Source organism: Thermobia domestica, chromosome 6 (assembly GCF_964235325.1).
Source record: "Thermobia domestica chromosome 6, izTheDome1.hap1.1, whole genome shotgun sequence".
NCBI lineage: Eukaryota > Metazoa > Arthropoda > Insecta > Zygentoma > Lepismatidae > Thermobia > Thermobia domestica.
Window position 1 is genome coordinate 271,954,723 of NC_137459.1, and position 23,985 is coordinate 271,978,707.

General features: G+C 36.0%; 1 protein-coding gene across 22 annotated transcripts in view; it reads right to left on the reverse strand.

Moving 5' to 3' along the window:
* Ca-alpha1D (Ca[2+]-channel protein alpha[[1]] subunit D) overlaps positions 1–23,985 on the reverse strand; it is an 836,510-nt gene that overhangs the window by 372,815 nt on the left and 439,710 nt on the right. The gene's annotated exons all lie outside the window — the stretch shown is intronic.

Genomic DNA, 23,985 nt, shown 5'->3' on the forward strand with positions numbered 1-23,985 from the left:
CTTTCCCCGTCAATGCACAAGCAAAAATGCGCCCAACGGTTTCAAGTTCCATATTCACTATCGATAAATGACAAGTTCACCTTGTGACAATGGACACTGTGAGTAATAAAAGGCAAATATAGCCTTTGAATAGCCCGTAATAAGTAAATCTGGTTTCACTCAACTTCCTATTGACGAAAGTGTTAACAGTAAAAATAAAATAAGTTTGGAGTGTTTCGTTTGCAAGTAACCAGCAGATGGCGCTGATGTGACACTATTCAATATGACAGCCAAGCTCTTGCGGTAAAAGACATCCTATTTTACCATCCAGTTTGCCCAGAGTTAGTCTATACTTTTCTGAAACAGAATTCTGACGATGAAGCTGGCTGATAGATCATGACATCGAGAAAGTCAAGTAAGCTAAAGGTGTGATCTTCCTTAGGGTGGGGTAAGGGGAGCAATTGCGCATCTCTCGAAGTCAGTTATTCGAAATCCATATCAAAACATATTAGTTGTACTTATACACTCTTAAAGCACTTAAAATATTTATATTAAATACAATTGTAGTATTAGTGCGTTTATTGTTGTTAACAAAGTTATGAAAAGTGTGTAAATACCTGCTGTTTTACACGAAAGGTATCATATGCACGCGAGCTAAAAGGTGTGTATTTCCATTTCACCTTGTGCATCAGTCTTTTTTCCCACCCCGAAAAAGAACTGAATTAAAGGTTTTGAGTAGGACTTCTCGATCTTAAAATGCAGTTGACATCCCCGAAACTTATTTCTGATGACGCCGTTGACAGAAGGTGAAAACACTAAAAACGGCTGGGTAAATCGGGGTTGTTGAATTGATTTTCAATATCTAGCTACCTCAGGAATCAGGGTTTGAAAATCATGAACTGAGGAAAATAAAGTTGAAAGAAGATGCTGATATCGACATTGTGATGATAGCCATAAACAAAATCAATACTAGTTCTAACATTGTGATTGTGAGATCAGATACATATTTAATTGTATTGTTATTCACGCCGTCTCCTGAACAGAAATATATATATATATATATATATATATATATATATATATATATATATATATATATATATATATATATATACTGTATAATTTCGCAAAGATAAGGGTGGTGCATTTTTTTCAACAATCACATACTCTGCATTAATCGGCTGTCATACCACTTCTAATTTTTTATAGTTTAGGGAAGATAAAAGCAAAGTAAATTCTTAAGCAACCAGAGATACCCAAGTCAGCCAAGATCTTTCTGGTTGCCACCATATCGAAAGAAAAATTGTTGGGTGCCGGTAATCTGTGTTATATTTGTTTGGGTTGAAAATGTACTTATGTTGAAAGCGAAATGATATCACAGATTTGAGGCTTTGACAAGGAAATGTACGCTAAAATGTAACTTCCTCCGATCTTAGAAGCTAGTCATCAACGTTTACTTAAAGATGGTTAGAAAACAAACTCCCTGCCACAGAGGAGATGGAAAATTAAAACTACAAAGACAATGGAAATTTCAAAAGAACACTGAAACTAGTTACAATTTCAAAACTATTTGCTCCAGATGATCTGTTATCTGAACTATCTGGTGGTTGCAGAGAAAGATGTGACAATCACTGTCGGTGCAGAAAAGTAACTTTGTCAGTTATCCAACATGTTAGTATTGTAGTCAGTTATCATGCTTAAACTGGTCAATTTATTCCAAGGAAGATAGTGTGGATCCGTCTCCTGTATAACAAAGCTGTACATATTGTAAAAACCAACGATTGAATATATAAGCGTTTCCCAACCTTTTTCAACTTGCGGCACACTACGGGTGTTACTTCGATTCTCGCGGCACACTTATATATATTATTATTTGTAAATATAAAACACAGTGGTATTTTTTCTGTGATTACTGATTTCGTTCTCACAGAGAAGAAAGCTCTATCACTGTTTTTTCCCCGTGGTAAATCATCATGCTTATTTTTCATTCTAATTTAAACATAGAAAACAACTGCAATGAAATATTGGACTCAGATTTTTAAAAATACGCTTTTTTTTTTTAAAAAAAAAAACAAAATCTGTATCCAAACTTTTACTAAGAAGGAAGATCACTAAATAACGAACGAACAAACACATGTCTTTTACTTTTAAAACACAAATGTAGGTAATTTGTCGAAAGGATTTAATATTGTTTTAAATTTTCAAGTTACAAAATAGTCTGCAACAATAAAGAAGCAATAACGGTCATAACAAAGATAACAAATACTTTTTTTCAACATTAGAAATGTACATAATAGTAACCCGGTATGAAAAAAATGTAGATTCATAGTAGAGTTACATAGTAATGTGAAATACAAATATATATTTTCCCCTACGTTTTGCAATTTGATTGCTATAAAATTAATAATTTTGTTTCGATTCCTTGCGGCACACCAGTGGACATTTTTTTAAAAAACGACGCAGGTGATTTTCTTATTATTTCATGAGTAAACATTTTATTAATGAACTATAATGTTTCCTAAATTATTGTTTTTAAATGAAAATACCAAGAAGGATTATTTTACTTTTGAAAATGAGTTTTCTTCAATCGAGGTTTACTTCCAAAACGCCTATGTTTTTGTTCGTATTTCATTAATAAATGTTTCATTTATAACTGTAGGATAACATGAATTAGTTTAAGAAATTGAAGGGAGAAAGTTTAGTATAGTGGCACGTATCTTTTATTTGTCCTGCAAAATTATCTTCAATGATATTCAAATGCATGCCGAAGTTAAAATAATAAAAGATACGAGCCACTGTACTAAACTTTTTTCCTCCGATTTCTTAAACTAAATGACTGTCATGCTAAAGTTATAACTGAAACACTTGCTAATGAAATACAAGCAAAAGTATTAACATTTTCAAAGGAAACATTGACAGAAGGACACTCATCCGCAAAAGTAAACTAATTCTTGTGGAGGTTTTCATAACAAATAATTTTGGTTAAATTATATATTATTAATGAGCTTTGTGAAGTATAAGGAGTGTTCAAAAAGAAACGAAGCGGATGCCGAGGAACAGAAACTCTTACCTGTATGTTAGAAGTATTGGCCTGGCTGTTGAGGTACTTGTCCTACTGAGACACAAGGCGGTGAATGGCTGTCTTGTAGAATTCTTTGGGCTGCGTTGTAAACCAGTTCCGAACGTACTGCTGGACGTCGTCGTCCGGGATGAATCGTTAGCCCGTCAGAGCATTTTTAAGAGGACTAAAAATGACGTAATCACAGGGAGAGAGGTCTGGACTTTATGGAGGGTAACCGAGAACCTTCCACTTGAATTGCTGCACAACTGCCCTGACTGTGTTGGTTGTATGAGGTTGGGCATTGTCATGGAGCAAAATTACCCCACGGGTGAGCTTGAGTAGTCGTTTCGATTTGATTGCTTGACGAAGGTTGGTCAATGTTTGCTCGTAACGCTGGGCATTCACTGTTCTCCCGTGCTGCAGGAAGTCTATCAGAAGGGGCCGTCTTAATCAAAGAAGAACGTCAACATAACCTTTCCTGCATTTGTGTGGATGCCTTGGGGTTTTCTGGTGGTGGTAACCCTGGATGACTCCACTGGAGACTTTGTCGTTTCGATTCTGGTTCGAAGTTATAACACCAAGACTCATCTCCAGCCACCACTCGTTCCAGGAACTCATTCCCTTCCCTGCAGATGATCAAGACAGTTGGCAATTTGACTTGCTTCCTGTTGTGGTTGAAAACTATAGTACCCATTGCGCACACATTTTGCGCCAGTTCGGTATTTCCGTCATTATGGTGTGCACACTTCCGACACTCAAGTTGACCTCAGCGGCTACGGCTTTCACTGTATCTTTGCGGTCCTGGGTAACGAGTGCATCAATCAGCTGGACGATGTCATTGGTAATGCAGTGTGGTGTTCCAGATCGTGCATCATCGGCTAATGACACCCGACCTTCCCCAAAGCGCTTGTACCACTCCTTGACCCTTGCAAGGGACATGCAGTGTTCACCATACACTTGCGACATTCTTCGATGAATGTTCGTTCCTCCGACTCCTTCCGCCGTCAGAAAACGAACAACACCTCTTTACTCTTCCTTTACTGTTGCATTACTTACAACACAAGTGACAGCGCTAGGCGATTGGCGTCTGCTGGTGCTGGTTTTCTAAGTCACGCTGCTTGCACACCGGTCCCTCTAGCGGCGGGTTGTGAGCTTCCGCGCTCTTGTCGGAACGCCTATTTGTTACACACGCTACAATATTACCATTCTATGACCGGTGTGGATATTACAACCTTCGGCTCGTTTCTTTTGAACACTCCATATATTATAAAGCTCACACAAGAGTAAACTAGCCTTTGGGTATATTTCCAGGTAAAATGAATTATGACATAATGTATATAAGCAGATTATTAATGAAATATGCATTTATGAAACAAGAACAAAATTGCATGAGTCTTTCAAAAAAATCGTCCGGAAAAACACACCTAAGAGTATACTACGCTTTGTGTATTTTTTGCACTAAATGATTTATGCCATATTGTAAAATCAGTAATAAAATATTTGTTTATGAAATATGAACAGTACAACATGAATCTCGTTTGTGAAAACGGCCCGAAAAATACTCATTCCGAAGAGAGCACTACCCCTTGTGAATATTTTCAGGACAAATGAAGTATGTTATATTGTCAGGTTATTAGTCAAATATTTATTTATGAAAAATGAACAAAATGGCTTGGGTAATTTTTTTTAACTCGTTCTGAAAGAACTCACCTCTAAGAATAAATTACTTCTGATTTTTTTTTGCGAGAGAAATGACACCACAATATAAGATTGCTAATGAAATATTGATATATGAAATACAAACAAAATCGTTAGATACGTTTTCGAGAAAATTACAATTTTCATTTTTCACCCTTCGGTAAACTACCCTTAATTTTGAGGGTAAGAAGAAAATTTGGAAAACATTAATCTTGTAAAATCCCTAAGATTATAATTTTGGGTTAAAACGTTGAATGGTACGGTCTCTAGGTGACTGAGTGTTTTCTTTTTACATCGGAACAAATAGGCGTACGGACGGACAGACATATGGACGAACAAACAGGCGAACGGACATCGAAAATAACTTTTTCGGTATATTGGGACCACGAAACGTGTAAATCCGTTGAAATCTCGAATTCAACTTTTTTTCACGATCTCCTATCGTCAGCCGAAAGTAAAATAAATAAATACATAAAATGTAAAAATGCTTATTACATAAAAACAGAAAATAAGTGTACATATATAGAGAGCTTATGCTGCTAAGAAATGCATCGGCATTTCTCTCTTTGATCTCAATTCTTCACCGTAACCATATAATATGTACAACCATGTGGTCGATTAAACGGCAGAGAGAAAATGAGTAGTTTACTCGTAGTATGAAAATAGTTGTTGTACTGTATATATTTGAGAATTATAGAGTGAAGTATCGGCTGACAATATGCACTGAAGGAGGGTGGTTCCGCCTGAGCTAAAATATAACCGCCATATTAAAGGACAAGAGGAAGTCTTGTATTAAAGTGAATGTTTATTGTTTATTTCATTATTTATTAATCAGCATCGTGTCCGTGGGTTTTCTCGTGGTACTCCGTTTCCTCCCATTTTTCATTCTACCAATTGTTCTATCACCATTCACTTGGATCTATTTATTTATATATTTGTTTATTTCGTAAGAAAAACGCAAGAGCCTTAATGGCCAGTTATTGCGTCGTGTACATAATTATCTAACATACACTATTCTACATTCATTATTATACATACTCAAATATACATAATTTAATTATGCAGAAGTTATTGCCTGACAATTGTTTTGAACTTGTTTTCGGACATATTAAATACATCCACTATATTAAACCTAATCATTTCGTTATAAGAAGCACACATTCTTCACAGAGAAGACTTAAGTAATATGCTAGTTCTTGCTTTTCTACAATAGAATGTCCTAGTGTTTGTTGTTCTAGTCTTACCTGTTGGAACAGGTAATACTTCTGAAACTAATTCTGGACAATCAATTTTACCGTTTAATAAGTCATGTAAGAATAACAAATCAAAAACCCACCTCCTGTTTTCTAATGTTTGAAAACTAAAGTCTTCATAGAGGATATACTTTGGGTAGAAACCGGTTTTCTTGTATGCAAGCATTTTTAAGAATTTAAACTGTATATTTTCTATTGCGTCAGAGTATTTTGTGACATTTGATGTCCAAACAGTACAATATTATTATAATTTTGACCTCACATACGAAAAATATAACCTCGTAAATGTTGATTCTTTGTAGAAATCCTGTCCTATTCTATAAACTAAACCTAGGTTTCTATATGCACTACTCAATTATCGTCTCCCTTTACCCAAAGAGTATAATTGTGGGACGTTAAATTGAAATATTTAATTTCCTTTTCATTTGTTATCTTTGTTAACAAAGTGAAATTATAAAATACACTATAGTAATAAAATACATAAAAACAAAGACAACTAAATCTAAATTTCTTTTATTAGCTCAGTTCAACGCAGAAACTTAGAAGGGACAGCAGTGACGACGTCAACTTTAATTTCTTGTAGAAGAACGGAGAGCTAGATTTTTGGGGGCAGCTACTCTTTTATTTACCGAAAAGGATAGCTTCTGTGTTGAATATTATACTACAGTGTGTCCGTAAAGTTGTGCAACCCAAAATTTAATTGCCTACATCTTTTGAACCAAGGACAATAAAGACCTGAGATTTGAAATAAATGTAAGCGTGTTCTATGTACATATTTTCGAGATCATGAACAATGTTGGAATTTGTAACTTTTTTTTTGTAGTAACGAAAGAAAATACTGAAAGTGTAAAATAAAAAATAATGTACAAAATGAAGAAAATCAATATTCAGTTGCAGAAAACTGATTTTCTGCGGGTGAATTCCTGTGTATATATGTGCAGTATGCATCAACGTTTATCCATTGGTGCGAAAATGTGATAAAGTCGATGCAGTGTTGCCATGTAAAAGGCTGTTTAATGCAATTCCGTAAAATGAATGTTTTTGACAGAAACGCGGTCCCTGCCAACGATGTTGTAAAAATATTGCAGCAGGTGTGTTTTGGGTCAATTAATGAAAAGCAATGAGAATTTACTCATAATTGATAACCTGAGTTTCTATGCAAAATGCTCGAAATGGCTGACGCGTTCTTGTAAACACAAATTTACACGCTTCACCATGCATCTTGACATGTTTTTAAGAGTGTTCCTGGTGACTGATTTTCTGTTTCAATGTTCGTCTTCAGTTCCTCAGTGGGCCTGGGATTATTCTTGAACACCACATTTTTCAGGTAACCACATAAGAAAAAAAAACCTGTGATGTTAAGTCTGGAGAAATTTGTGGACCTCTTTTAAGTTCGGATACTGGAGAGCCACAAATCTACCCGGATTCAACATATTGTGCGGATCCTACGGTAAGTTGTATCTTTAGCAACGCAGACAGTCGCCCTGGTAGGCTACGGTAAAATAGTCGTAAACGATGGAAAGCGGTAGACTAGCAAACTGTCAAAGCTGACCCCATGTTGTGATTCGTCGTTTTGCCGAGTGTTTACTACTAACTCAATTCCCAATGTAACCTCAGCAAAAGAAATATAGTAAAGCTGGGAGTGCGAGGTACAGACGTAGTAACTGTTGAATAAATAACGACAAATTGCTGGTTTGCTAACATACATTTAAACTACGTTGGGCCAACATATTTATCAGCGTTATATTAGTAATTACAAATTTCCAAGTATTGCGACTATTAGCCAGAGTAGAGCCTACCTAAGTGCCCTGCTTAGGGAAAGATTTAAATACTAATATAAATATAGGACATTTAAATACTAAAAGAAATGATGGATTTGTAAAAAGAGTACAAGTGGACTATCAAATGGTTTGTCAACATAGAATGAAATTAACAAAAGTTTTAGATCGTCAGTGTTGGATAAATTGCTGACGGCAAATTGCTGGTTGGAAAACATACATTTAAACTATGTTTGGCCAAATTATTCTTCATCTTTATACTAGCAGTTACAAATTCCCAATCTTACGAGTCTATGTAGGGTGGGTCTATCAAGTATGCTGATAGAGTAGGTCACCCATGACCAGCGGTGCACATTCCCACAAGGTCCTGGTCGCAATCTTCGAACTATTCCACTTTCCAGCCAGCAAATTTACCATTTACCAACACATTTGCCATGTAATTTTCTCCCCCAAATTGACAATCCTCCAGAGTTGGCGTGGGCCAATGAAAACTTGACCCACGACCCACTGACCCACCACCCATCATAACCCACACTTACCCACGACCCCCATGACCCACGACCCACCGTGACCCACCACCCACCATGACCCACTCTCATCCAGTGTGACCTACTCTGACTCACCAAAATCCATCGTCATCAACTCTGAACTCGATCCACGGCCTCTTCTGTATTGACTAACGAGTTTACACTTGTAATAAAACAAGACTGTGAAATTGTCACTAATCCGAGTTTGAATTTCTAGTCAATCCCTCAAGCACCACTCTGTTACAGTAACGGTGGATCTGACCTTGACAATATCAAATAGTAAAGTGAGGAAATTGAAGCACTTCGAGGTGGGGGAAATTAGTGTGTGCCTAAAATATACTTGTGCTAAGAGAGTATTCTTGCAAGTGGTAATTTCTCAACGCATTCCAAAAGAAACTTCTATTCACAGGAAAATACCCCTGTACAATATGGAAAAGGTTATAGTTTCCCACTGACCCACTCAGAAAACTTGACTCACTTGACCCACTGACCCACCGACCCACTGACCCATCGACCCACTGACCCACTCCACCTCTGCAATCCTCCAGTTTGATAGTACCACTTTTAATGAAAAAATGTCCCCAAAATATTTTATTCTCACGGGAACAATTTGCACCCTAAAAACTGCATGTGGGGATCCTTCTCTACAACACAGTCTCGGTGATGGAAAGGGATATTAAACTCTAAATTAACCAACAACACATTACGGAGCATGTATATTCAGCCCTTGGGCCTTTTCTGTATTGGTTTCCGCAAAATCTGTATCGCAACGCAACACAACGGGGAAAAAAAGGAGAGAGAGAGAGAGAGAGAGAGCAATTGCTGCTGTGACAATTATTGAAAACTAAAATGTAAATTTTGCCTTCTTCCTGCCCCTTAGAAGTACAGGAGTTTGCTGAAGGGTGAACATTTAAAATTGCGAATTTCTCGAGTACGGCTCTAACGATTTTGTTTTTATTGTATAAATATGTTTTCAATAACAGCTCCATACTGTAGTGTAAGTCATTTCTCTAGGAAAAATTGAGAAGAGGTAGTTTACTCTTAAGAGTGAGTTTTTCGGACAATTTTCTCAAAAACAATCAACGATTTTGTCAATATTTATTTACGCAACACAATGGAAGAAAAAAAAAAGAGAGAGAGAGAGCAATTGCTGCTATTACAATTATTGCAAACTAAAATGGAAATTTTGCGTTGCGTTGACGGAAACCGATAGAGAATGACCTTTACTTTTTTCTGTCTTGGAGTTTGTCTTGTATTTTCAGCAATATGATACATGTATTGGACAGCATGAAAACTGAACCTGAATCTTCCACAACACAGATCATAATTCTAATGAAAGATCTAGAAAGAGCTCCTCATTATTTAAGTAGGTCATGTGTTTTACTTAACTTCTTAACTGATGAGATCTTGCAAAGGTCGTTCCCATATGGGGAATTACTAACCATCGCAACCTAACCATAATCCCTATTCTTTCTGTGTTTTCTTTTCCTTACAAATTAATGAAATCCTTCAGACATATGGAAAGCATTATGTGCTACGCCAGGTCATTAGTCGTGAGTGTTTGAAACAGCTGGACGACATATTAGTCTTTATGTAAAATAAGTGTTGCATCCAAGCCTTCGAACTGCTGTACACTATAGGTTAAAATCGTTGCCTACAGTGTACGCAGTTACGCAAACATTAATGCTCAAATGTAAATATGATTAATGTCTTTCTCCTAATAATAAACAACAGAGCACGTTCATGTTCAGCATCATCACTATTCATTTTGAAATAATTAAATTGAAACACTACATATTAAATTGCAATTAAATTATCACAATTTAATTTGATTTGATTTGTTTTGCGTCCCATTCAACAGCGAGGCTAAATAAGACGTGGATCTACAGTTTAATTTGGAATTCGAACCACATGAGCTCCCTCAGGGAATCGAACCTGGGTTTCCCACAACAAAGGCGAGAACACTAACCGAAAATGTCACAATATATTAGTGTAGAAGTACAATATATTAATGCTCAAATCTAAATTTGGCTAGGGGGCGCGGTGGCTCAGTGGTAGAGCGTTCACCTCTGGTGTTTGGGGTCCTTAGTTCGATCCCATGCTCGCGCCGTGTGGACTTTGTGGTGGACAAATACCGTGCTCGTGGGTTCTCCCGTTTCCTCCCACTTTCTTCTTTCCACCATTTCATTCATTTATCATCATCACCATCTCCGTTAGCCTAACCTGCATAAGCGTGGGACGTAAAACTAAAGATTTCATTTCATTTCATTCCTAAATTTAGTTATGGCATTTGTCCTATTTTGAAATAATTAAATTATAACAATACAGTTTTTAAGTTGCAATTAGGCTAAATCCCCGCAATAGTTTTGAAATTAACATATTACCTGCGCCCTGGCGACATCTATTAGCATTAGTCAGGCAAGGGAAAGCACAGGTATCGACATCTATTAGCATGACTGTGTACTATTAGGAATTAGCCTTATTCATTGAGACATTTTCAGCTAGTAAATAGGATATATGTATGGTTACAATTCGTACTGCCATTGAATACTAAGTGCTTGGTATTCATCAGTTAGCGAGTAAGGACACTACAGTATCATTTTCTTTTAGTAATATCTTAAACTGAAATGAAATCTTTGAGTTTAACGTCTCATGAATATGGCCTTCAGGCTAAGGGAATCGACGATTAAAGCAAGTGAACAATGATGAAAGAATTGGTGGAATGACAATGTGGGAGGAAACATGAGTACCCAAGAAAATTCACGGACACGATGTTGCCCACCACAAACTTATTAGACTGGGAATCGAACCAGAGACTCCACGCACCAGTGTGAACACTCTACTACTGAGCCACCGTACCTCCTCAGTAATATCTTAGTGGGTCTCACAAGGAGAAGGCAGACTTTGGTAAGTGAACTTCGGGGCCATTTTTGGCGAGGAAGTAGTGCACATTTAAAGAGTTAATATTACAAACTAGGAGAGCTAATATTAAAAGAAAGTACATCCTAAACGATAGCATCGACATCATTAATTCCAGATAAAGCATAGAGTTCTTTACATTCATTCTCTCTGAGCTGTAAAAATGTATCAAAGTTTTGAAAATACGCACTTAGCTGAATCAATTTCATGACCTTATCATTGAATCTTTCCTGCATTTCATTAACGACACTTTCCACAAATTGTTTTAATAATTATGAGGAGAAGCCTGAAGTACCCGGGGGGAATTTTGTAGCTCGGGGGAATTTTCCCCTGGGCCACCCCGTGAAATCATCACTGTTCACAAATTATATGAATTCCAAACGTTTGTATAGTTTATGAACAGATTACAGTATTAGAAGGATGTTGAAAATTAGATAGGTAACAAATGAAAAATGATAGAAATTGTGGGAGATAAAATAGTATACTGAAGACAATTTCGAGAAGAAGAGCGAGAATGATTAGGTATATTATGAGACAAGGATGGTTCAGAGTATTGGCTAATGAGGAAATGTCAGATGGAAAAGTGCCAAGAATTACGATTGAACTATATGCAAGCAAATAATACAAGATGTAAAGAAGAGAAAATATTTGGAAATGATTTAATCAGAATAGGAAGTTATGGAAAGCTACAACAGCGCCAATACAGATATTGGTGACCCAAGCAGTGTTTCTTCCAGACATATTTCCGTGGAGCTCTTCTCTTCCTCCTAAACAGAGCTGTCTAAAAGGACTCCCGAAGCTAAGATGAATTGCAATTTCATGCCATTGTTGTGGAAGACACATCCTTTAGCAAATATGTTTAGTGCCATCGACTCATCTTTTGACTTTTCCCCACTGTAGCGGTGGCTTAGTGGTGCGCTCCATGTTGGTCTAGTGGATAGCACTTGCACTTTTGGTGTTCCTGCTTTCGAGTTCGATTCCCGGTGGGAGAGCCTCTGGAATTTTAACTGGCCTCGATGTTTCTATATTCGTAACTCTGTCGTGTCGCGTAGTCCTGAACAGTTAAAAAAGACGAAATAAGATTCAGGAAATTAGAAAAGTGTGGAACATTCACCTCTGACTTTGTCTAATCCCAGCTCGTGCCAAGTTGGCTTTGTGTTGAACAAATACAGTGTGCGTGGATTTCCTCTGGGTTCTCCCGTTTCCTCCCAATTTCTTAATTCCTCATCATCAGTTTTTAGCCTACACGCCATAACCGTAGGACGTAAAACTGGAAGATTTCATTCCCAATTTATTTCATTTTGATTTAGCCCCACTCCGGGACAAAATTTTCTGGAAGGAAGCGTGGACCGAAAATAATGATGATACCGTGAAAAATAAAGTATACATGCTATCCTTAAGGTAGAAAATCCTTATTAACTACTTTCTAATTATGTGCTCGTAATAATATATCCCACTTGGGCACTTCGGCTATGTAAAAAATAAAAAAATAAAAATAAAAAAGGCGCACTAAAACCTAAATAAACCTAAGTATTTACAGAAACGGTGTTTTTATAGACTGTTGAACATTAAAAGATCCTAATGCACACTGTAAATGGTAAAATGATTCTCAAACTGAGTGAAGGAGATCAGGCGCGCCCATAGAAACTTCTGCTGGGAAGGGTCGAAGATTTGGGAGAGTCCAATGCTTCAAGGCACTATATCTATGTAGTAGTAAACCTGTGTTTTTCTACACCCGAAAAGACAATAAGTAATTGGAAAGGACTGCCACCTATATTTTCAGAAGAAAAATCTAGAACTATATTGATTTTTATAAGAATACAAAGCGTACAGATGAGGTGTAAGTTCGAATCTTTATGTTACATCAACGAATTCTGTGCAATAAATAAAGGAAGTATAGTTTTATTAAGAAAGTGATCAAATGTATGTAAAATTATCAAGTTTTGGAGGCTCCGGACCATGTGGACCATCCGGGTGGGTGCGCCCCTGTGGGAGATGAATCTACAGTTTCATAGATTTGATTTGATTTTAGTTTAGCATTCCTTCAGCAGCGAGGTACATGGGAAGTAGACCTACAACTTAACATGACATACGAACCATATGAGCTCCCTCCGGGAATCGAACCAGGGTCTCCCACACCAAAGTCGGGTACGCTAACAACTTAGTCACGAGGGGAGCTACCAGCGCCAGAAGAAGATTATTGAAAATTAGATAGGTATCAAATGACAAAGGATAAAAATGATAGGGGAGAGGGAGAGAGAGAGAGAGAGAGAGAGAGAGAGAGAGAGAGAGAGAGAGAGAGAAAGTATACTGAATACAATTTCAAGAAGAGCTAGAATGATCGTGAAGAGCATTATGGCACAATGATGCATAATTTTCTAATATTCGTTTCCACAACATGGACTTTCCCATTCAATTTTAAAAGTTTAACTGAACGACTATTTTTTAAAAGTTTTATTCCATTATAGGTTCTGTATATATCACTAGAATTACTTTTAAATTTAGTTTAAATTGCATCACTTTTATAATTGCTCTGACAGCTTTATCATTCTTTTTGTTCTGTAAAACTATGAAAACAAATACGATAACAAATATTCTGCTGCTTTACATTTACTATTCTATTTTTTTTAATGTAATGCTGATCTTAAGAAAATTACATTTTCTGAAGAAAACTGTAAGCTTAGTATAAAATATTGAAGCTAAGTGAACAGCAAGTCTATTATTTTGCTACCTACACAAATCTTGGAGCTCTCAGTTAAGAGTGTAAGTTGTCGACGGAAACTGAAAACCATTTGGATGTGGGTGTTATATTGATCCCGACTTCTCTCGTTCTTCGTGTTATAAACAAAATACCGTAGAATTGGAAAAGCGATAGCTAAAGAAGGCCTCTAATAGGGGTTATGGCGTAGAGTAACTCCAGTATTTAATGAAGTGCTCAAGCAAGTAGTTCCAATCTTGCCTGCGAATCAGTTCAGCTGGATTTTGAATACCGATACTCAACCATAGCTACAAGCAGTGTCATTTCAGATTTTGCTTAGGGGGGTAAAGGGATAAGGTGGTGTGCCGATATTGGTAGAGTATCACGTTTTTCTTTAGTGTAATACTATAATGGGTGTATCAAAAGTCCGGAGTCATAGGCCAACTCTGTTAATGAGTAAAGATGCGAGGTAATAGAAAGGGATGAATGCCGAAAATAGGTGGTTTTGGATCTAAAACGGCGGAATTCTGCTATCGAACAGCTGCTTGCGCTCCATTTTGTGTTAAATGAAAAAGTTTCGTGTAAATTTTAGTATCCTGTTCGAGCGGAAAGTGAAGGCATGCAAAAATGGCATGGTGAACGTGCAAATTCTTGTGAAAAAAAAAGAAAATACATCTCAAATCCGTTTCCGAAAAATGTTGCATTTCTGATATGGTGAGGAACCAAGGGAACAGCCTGCTGAACTGGTAACGTCGGTTTTTCGTTTAACACGGAACGTAAATCCCAAACGGCTGATGTGATTGGAAAAATTTTACGATTTTAGGTTAAAAAAATCTCTCACAACCTTCTCTCTCTCTCTCTTTTTTTTTTTTTTTGTTTTTGTATCTTGACTCATAACAGAGTTAGCCTATGACTCCGGACTTTTGATACACTCGATATTATTGATTAAAATTAGTATATAACTTAAACTCAACATGACAATTACTTCCCCTGTCCTCCTCAAACGAAGATTCTTGATATAAGACTCTTTCTTCAATGTTAATTGACACCTGTGTAAATCAATACATACATATACACAACATATCGGGTGTTCTAAAAAATGGCGCCCACGTACTACAGAGTATTATTTTACAAGTCAAAACAAAAGAAAAAAAAATATAATTGTACACCTTTCGGATCCTCGTCTGGAGACGCGAATTGGACTATGTGGCAATGCCGCAAATAAAGAACTACAGAGAAGGTCTACCAATCTGATAAACAGTTACATCGATTTTTTCAAATGGAAGTTAAAGTCGATATACGTTCATACTAGCATCACTTATTAGCCCAATAACCGCTATATCTTTTTGACGGATTCGTAGAGTAATGCTAATGGCTCCAAGTTAATCTGCCACGTTGCCACATAGTGAAATTTTGATTCCCTATAGGGGCTGAAGGAGGTATTTTCGATTTATTTTGACCTTAAAAATAGCGCTCGGTTGTTTATGGGCGCTACTTTTGTATCTTTAGAACACCCGACATTGTATGTTACATCATCACAGAAAAGCGGCATTTGAAATAAAATTTTGTGCATAGTAAGTATTTGGTTCGGTCTGGGATTTGGCTCCGTCTAGTACCACATTAATTGAAAATACATCCTAAGGAATATTTTAATCTTAAGGGGGAGTTCAAATCTAGCTTTTAAATGTTTTCCATAAAACCTAGCACTTGTTTCGAGCTGTGTTATAATTTAACGTTGACTGAAAAACTCATTCTAAGGAGAAATGCGTATTCTACGGGCACAAAAAGCATTTCAAACGTACTTTTGAAATATTTTCCATAAAACTTTTTTTTTTAAGTTGCGAAGAACGGAAATATGAAGGAAGACTCATTTCCTACTACCTGAGGGATACTCCAAGTAATTTACAGAGCTGAAAATGAAAGTTATTCATTACTTTATTAAGAATCCCTTCCCTAGTGACAGTTCACCAGAAAATATAACTGAAAATGGATTCTTCAATTTCTAATCAAAATATACGAGGAGAGCTCCGAAAGTAAATTTACAATACATATTTGGCAATAAGGTATTATCTTATGGGAAAGTCGTATGAGTCGTCTTCGAGGAAATATATATATTTTTTTAAGTTTTACCCTTCAGTAAACTACTCTTATATTTAGAGTAGGAAGAAAATCCAAATCCTTCCTCTGGAGAATCTTATTAAAACCTTGGGAGTTTTGCAGAGTAGTTTTTAGCGTTGTATTAAGAGCTTGACTAATACGTGATGCTAACTTTTGCACTTAGTAACACATAAATGAAGTTAACAACAATTTATATCGAAAAAGGCTAACCTCGACTTTTCCACAGACTTGTCCAAATACAATAGGAGAAATTAATAGGTCAATAAGAGAGAATATGACTCACTTAAATTGATTTCTCTTAAATTGTTTGGAAAACCCTGTGAAAAGTCAAGGTTGGACTTTTTCGATATAAATTGTAGTTAACTCCACTTACGTGTTACTAAATGCGAAAGTTAGCATCACGCGTTAGTCAAGCTCTTAATACAACGCTAAAAACGACTTCGCATAAGGCCTCTTAAGTTTAAAATTTTGTGCTATGTTGAGTGTTATAGTTTCTACGTTGAGAGTACATACATCAGGACGAACATTTAAAAATCTTCCTTTCGGCATGTAGTTGCCGCGAAACGTCTAAATCTATTGAAATCTCAAATTCTATTTTTCCCCGAACAGCATTTTTTTCTCTTCTATCGTCAACGCAACAAACTTTCTTGCTCAAATTCCTTAAACTAAATCGCGTTATGATGCAGTTACTAGTGAAACATTTTCTTGTGAAATACGAACAAAGGCGTTTCAGGAAACTTTGTCCGAAAAAAAAATCCCCCGAAAAGGAAACTATACCTTGTGTTTTTTTCATAAAAAAATAATGTATCCATAGAGTAAATAATGACATTTGTTCGTTTATAAAATATCAACAATATCGGATGAGTCGTATTTGAGAAAATGTTTGAAAAAAAAAATAACTTCACCTTGTGGATATTTTAAAGGAAGTGGTTTACGCAACATTATAGGATTATTAACAAAATGTTTCTTTATGAAATATGAACAAATTTGCCTGAGATGTTTCTGAGAAAATCGTCTAAAACTAACACTCCAAGAGCTAACTACTCCTTGTGGACAGGGTGCGAATTGGCGGGGGGGATGCCAGGGATTTCCCCCCCTGACAAAAATCTTTCCCACCCTGGAGAAGAAAAATTTTATCCCTGGCAGGGATAACTTTTTCCCCCTCTGGAGTATTTTTAAATGGACATAAAGATAAGATAGAAAAAGGGAACAATTCTTACTTTGCGTAACTAACCTAAATATTACTTGAGTGAAAATTTATGAAAGATCTCACATCTCAACTGTTTTGTACTTGTTAGTGTATATATATATATATATATATATATATATATATATATATATATATATATATATATATATATATATATATATATATATATATATATATATGTGTGTGTGTGTGTGTGTGTGGGAGGACTGGGTGCGCATATGGGTGAAATTCATCCCCCCCCTGGGAAAATTTTTCAATTCGCACACTGCTTGTGGATTTCTAAAGGGAATTGATTTATCCAATATTGTCGGTTTATTAATGACGTTCTCGACCATATATTTACCATTCGACAAATACTCCAAAATAAATGGGATACAATATCCCGGTACATCAATTATTTATTGATTTTAGAAAGGACTATCACTTGGTTAGGAGGAATACATTGTACTGTACAACATTCTTAAAGAATTTGGAATAACGAGAAAGCTAGTTGGATTAATTAAGGTGTTTTTAAATGAATCCCGAAATAAATTCTGAGTAGAAACATACTTTTCCTCGAGCTTTCAAGCTGAGAATAGCCTAAAGCAAGGAGATGCGTTGTCGTCATTATTATTTAACCTTGTTCTGGAGTACGCTATAAGAAAAATCAAAGATAGAAGCCAGGGATTAGACCTGAATGATATTTAGCAGGTTATGACGTATTCTCATAATGTAAATGTAATAGGGGATGAAAGGAGAACAATAGAAAGAAATGCAGATGTTTTGTTAAATGCTTGCAGGGACATAGGTTTAAAGGTAAATACTGAGAAAACAAAATACATGGAAATTCGCGGTGATCTTAATACTGTGAAATATGGATGCGTCAAAATATCAAATAATACTTTTGACAAAGTGGATATTTTCAAATATCTAGGATCAGTACCAACACACCAAAAACATATCCACATAGAAATGGAATGTCGACTGAAAGCAGGGAATTCGTGTTATTGTTCAGTTAAAAATCTTTTGTTTTCGCGAATTCTGTCGAGAAATGTGAAGCTTAAAATATATAAAGCAATAATCTTGCCTGTTGTACTTTATGGTTGCGAAACATGATCGGTTACTCTGAGGGAAGAACGGAGACTGGAAGTATTTGAAAATAAAATACTGAAGCGAGTATCCGGATTCAAGAGGGACGGAAATACAGAATGGTGAATATTTCATAATGATGAACCGCGTAATTTATACCGTTTACCAAACGTTGTTAGGGTCATCAAGTCTAGGAGTCTCAACTGGGCAGGTCATGTAGCAAAAATGAAAGTAGGAACATTTTCAAAAGTTTAAATGGAAATTCAATCAGAAAACGATCATTAGGAAGACCTAGACTCAGATGGAAGGATAATTTTAGAATGGATCTTGGGACATCAAAATTTCCAGAACGAAAGCAAGTGAACCACCTTTTGGTTATTGATTTTGATAACACGTCTTGCCCATTAACTGCACAAATTTCTTCATGGGCCTGCGAAGCATTAGCGCCTCTAAAGAAATTACGAATTAATTTGGAATTATATTTCTGCCTTTCGACATCTATGTCCATTTTAGTCTGTCATATATGAGTAATGACATCCCTCAATGATCACAGTACCCAGGAGTGGGGATTGAGTGGGCAAAGAAGGATGCGGCATGTAACCTTTTCTGTTATGAACCAGTCCGTCATTTTCCACACCCAGGAAAGGCTTCGCTCAGGATGGCTGGCCTGTAAAAGCTTTAGCACCTTTCCGACCGAATGTCCCCACCATTAATCGAACCTAGGCTTTTACTAAAATGAAATTGTGTGATGTAGCGCAGTTTTGCTGAAAGTTCACTAATCTTCACGGCGCAATACTTTACGTTTGATAATGGGAATTCCAACAGTTTTTGAACAGCCACTATCAGCTGTCGAATGATATTAGGACTGACCAGCTGCGACTCATACACCTTAAAATTGGGAATACTAATGTAATTTTCGTGTACAAAAGGCTTACTACTTTTAAGACTACTTGAAATGAAAAATGATCGTACAATATGTTACTCTATTCATTTATCGCATCCAATCTTCAAAGGGTAGTGAACCCGTATCTTCTGTTTTATAATGCGAAGATTCTACAGATACGTTACCTTGTTATTGTTTCAGAAGTCATTGAAAACGTTTCGAGTTTATACAGTGACTCGAAACAGTATTCGTACAGTCCCAGGTTTCGTGTAATTTCAATGGTACTATTCATATCAAAGATGCAAACTGGGTGATAAAATTACGTATATTAGTGTATACATCTATGAATATATTAACGAAGTGACTTTCAAGTAAAAGCTATTTTCTCTCTGTAACCAAAAGTAAAAACAAAATATTTCTAAAATTGTACGCTGAAAAAGTATCCGTACAGCTGACATATTCAAGAAAATAATAGTAATAATAACATCACTTTTAAATTGATTAATACTTTGTGTAGGTTCCTTTTAGCAGCTATAATTGCCTGAAGTCTTCTGTAAATGGGAACGATTAAGCTTGCTATATTTTTAGGTGAAATATTGTCACATTCTTCCAATAAAGCATATTTTAGAACTGCTTTGTTAGAAATAACAATGTATCTTATTTTTTGGTCAAAAACTTCCCATAAATGCACTATGGGATTGATGTCTGGTCACTACGTGTGTATATGAACTTGTTTGGGTACATTATTAGTACCCGCAACCTAGTATTATATGTGATATGTTTTGGATCCTTATAGAGCAAAGATACGAAGTCATTATTGGGACCCATTTTTGCAATTCTTTGCTGAAGATTGCTATTAAAAAAATTGATATAATTCCTTTTGTTTCATCGTTCCTTCTACAAAACACAAATTCCTGACAGCAACATAACTCATTAACCGCCAAAGAGTATAAATCCTTTAGCATGTTTCACTATAGGAGTACGACTTTGGGGAGCAATCTCTGTTCTCTTTATTCTTCGCATAGTTTCTCTCTCATTTGATCCAAACAAGTTGTACTTAACTCGCGTTGATGGAAATTTGTTTCAAATGTCATAGGGGTTATTTACAACCTTCAGGAAAATTCTAGGTGTTTTTTGCGATTACTATTAATCCCCAAGTTTGTTTCTTGAGACACGGTTATTATAGCATGTTGTTTTCAACACATTCCTCATTGTAGCCAATGATACCTTTTACTTGTCGTCTCTGCAGCTCATTTGGAGTCAGAGGGGCACTTACCTTTGGATTAATTTTGATAGTATGCTCTATTGTTCTTGTATCTATTTGATAGTTCTTCTGGGCGATCAATCCTATGTTCGTTTTTAATTGACTTCCTAACGCTGAATCTATCTAATATCAACTGCACTATTGAGGGAAGCCGTTCCATGATTTTAGATATTTCAGACACCGATTTAGTCTAATAATTTTCCTTTTATCTTCCGTTGTTTCTTTTCCTTTGTGCCCCGTCTTGCCTTTTACTAAATGTTTGTGGTGAACGGAGACCGAGAAATAGGTTGACACTTCTGTCAGCAACCTTCTCAAGCACCAATATAAGACTAATCACACTAACAGTGCTTGGCAGGTATCTTTAATACGAACAAAACTATGGTGTATGAATACTTTTTCGACGGGAGTAAGACGTGAAACCAGCAAACTACACTGAATAGGTGGCCCGACTGCTAAACTAATGGTGCAAGACACTGGGACGTAAATGTATACAGTTGATATAAACCACATATCATCAGTGGCGTATTTACGATTTCGTTTCTGCGGGGGGGGGGGGGGGGCTTTGCTAACTTTATTCCTGGAAATGTGAAAATTCTGCAAGATATTTCATTTACTTTAAAATAGTAAATAAAATTTCAAGAGGGACTTAAGCCCGGAAGCCTCCCTAAATTCGCCACTGCATATCATCTCAACTTAATTTATTCATTAAACAATCGTAAACAGGCATTGATTCTTTAAAAACAGTAACTGTACAAATACTTTTTCGAGTCACTGTAGCTACCCGTCTAATCCATTATTTATCTTCTCTCTATTTTCTTCTAAATGATTACTTTTAATTTTATTATATTTTCCTTCTTGCTTATATATTCGGCATATTTGTTTTCCTTTTGCTTTCATTCTTAACAGCTTGCAATTCCAATTCAACTCTTTCTAACAACTGATTTGTTTTGATGTAGTGTCAAAATAAGAGAAATCAATTTTATAAGTTTCTGTATTTCTTAAGGACGTCACTAAAGAAAAAACATCAGAGAGAACTCCTTAAGGATTAAACTTTAGAGATATAATAATAATATGTAGTTGGTTTTCTCCACTTTAGAATCAAGAGAAATAAAAGTTGTAGAAACATACAAACTACCATGAACTATTTTTCAACGTCATTAAGTGGAATTTTCAATATTTTTCTCTGCCACCCCATATTCTGATATTGCACTGTTTGAAAGCTTTTACTTATTATATTTATTATTTCTTAGAAAAAAAATATGGTTCTCGTTATTATATCTTATGATATTGAGTTAATGCTGAAAGAGCCGATATTTTCTTATCTAAAATTTTGATAAAATGGAGATTTCTTTTAATCTTGCAGAAGGTCGTTGCAGGTTTATGGTAACAAGTTTAGATCGCTAGGCAACAACACGCGATAATAAGCCCGGTAAGTTATTGAAGATAAATCGAAAGTGCTATGTGATGTTTGTGGGTGGGGTAAAATGGTATGCAAGCTTAAAACCGTTTGGCCTGTATGACCCATTAGCTCGTCAAAACCAATAGACGCATTGGGCACGTTAGAAGAGAGATCTGTTAGAATCATCAGACTAAATAGACTCATTATGAACCTGTGTATACAAAATACAAATTTGTGTTATGATAATCACTTTAAAATATTAATGATAAATTACGTTGCTTCCATACAGACGTCTAGTATATTGTAGGCTTGTTTTAGCCTATAAAAACAAAAACAAAAACAAAAAAAAAAAGAAAAAAGAAAGAAAGAAAGAAAACATTGAAAATCAAAGTACACGTGCCCATCGGAATACGTAAGTGGTTTGTGAACCGGTAGCATTCCAGGATAGAATGTCGTCAGATATCAGAGCAAAAGCCATAAGGGATTCCGAGAAGTGATATTTTGCAATCGATTCAGTGTCTCAAAAGCAGGTTCCATCTCCTCCGTTACCCTCTATTCAAGAATTTCTCAACCTTTTCACACTGGGACCTCCTTTAGAGTCTACAATACATGTGAAGGACCCCATCCAATATATACGGCTAGTATTTCTTCCTTATATATATCTATATATATATATATATATATATATATATATATATATATATATATATATATATATATATATATATATTGGCGAATCCAAGGGGGCTATAGGGGCTAAAAACCCCCCTTGACGCTCAGGTATACACTGAATAAAATGGGATTCAATCTTGATTTACACTAGATAAAGCTCCATGTATGGTTTAACCCCTTCCTTGATCATATCCTCGATCCGCCACTGTATATATATATATAACGTGTCTAAAAATGGCACCACAGACCACAGAGGTTCAATCCATTTGGAGTGGTCCAAAAATTGTGAAAATGGTTGTTCGACCATCTCCGAAAATTATAAAATATGAAGTGTGACGAATCGTGTGCATGAGAAGGTCAATAGCATCATTCACATTGTCGTATATACGAGTGTTCCTGAACGGAGGCCATCTTTGTTGACGGTGGAGTGCCACCCAATTTTTGCATTTGCAAGTGTTTACGAAAACTACAGTTGCTCAGGACGTACGAATCAGACGGACTTCAAACAAAAACGAATGTTTAGAGGAGAAACTGAGGTACACGGAAAATTTAAACTTTTTCTTCTAAATAAATGTGCAGGGTTGCAAACCAATACATCAGATCACCAGATTAACTGGAGAAAAATATACTTTTAAACGGATTGTATTTTGGAATGGCATAAAGTGAGGGTTTCATAAGTTTTGTGTTGAATACTATTACATATAAAAAGTCTGTAGAAATATCCACAGCTATGATACAACTGACACCGTAGATTTATGGGGCTCCGAAAGTTTAAGTTTGTGATTTTTGTGCCATTTTGGGGCGTAATATTTCAGGAGAGCAAAGTGCAAATAAACCATGACTAATATTACATGGATAAAACAGTGAGGACATGGTAAAAATGCGAAGAAAGCACCTGCGGGACGATGGTTGTAGTCCGGAAAATTTAAATGTTTGGATATGTTTTATGCTAGATCTAAAAAAGTACGTATTGTGCAGCAATTAGGCCCGCTTTTGTTTGTGCTCAGTTGTGCAAAAGCTTGCAAGTGGCGTTTGTTCCAGCTTTCTAGCTCCATGAGCATTGCCACGTCTATATGGTAAGAGGGTTAGCTCCCCTTGCACCCACGACACCCGTCGTCGAACTGGACCGCGGTACGAAAGCTCTTAGTGTATCAGCAAAGAGATATTGAAATCCAGTCCAAGTTACGGAAATTAATATGTTCACACAGTTGCGTTACATCTATCCTAGCTAAATATAAAACTACATGAAGTGACATAAAATAAAAGGGTACTTTCCCTTGACGTGGAAAGGCGAAATTTAGCATTATTGTAGCTTTCAAGAACTAACCCAGAGGAAAATTGCCAAAAGTTAATATTTTTAATGGGTCTAAAGGGGGGATGAAGAAATTCTCTCTGTTTTTTTAAATGGACCCTTTTTTGGACTTATAATATCGTATTTTAGGTACATGTAATTGGAGT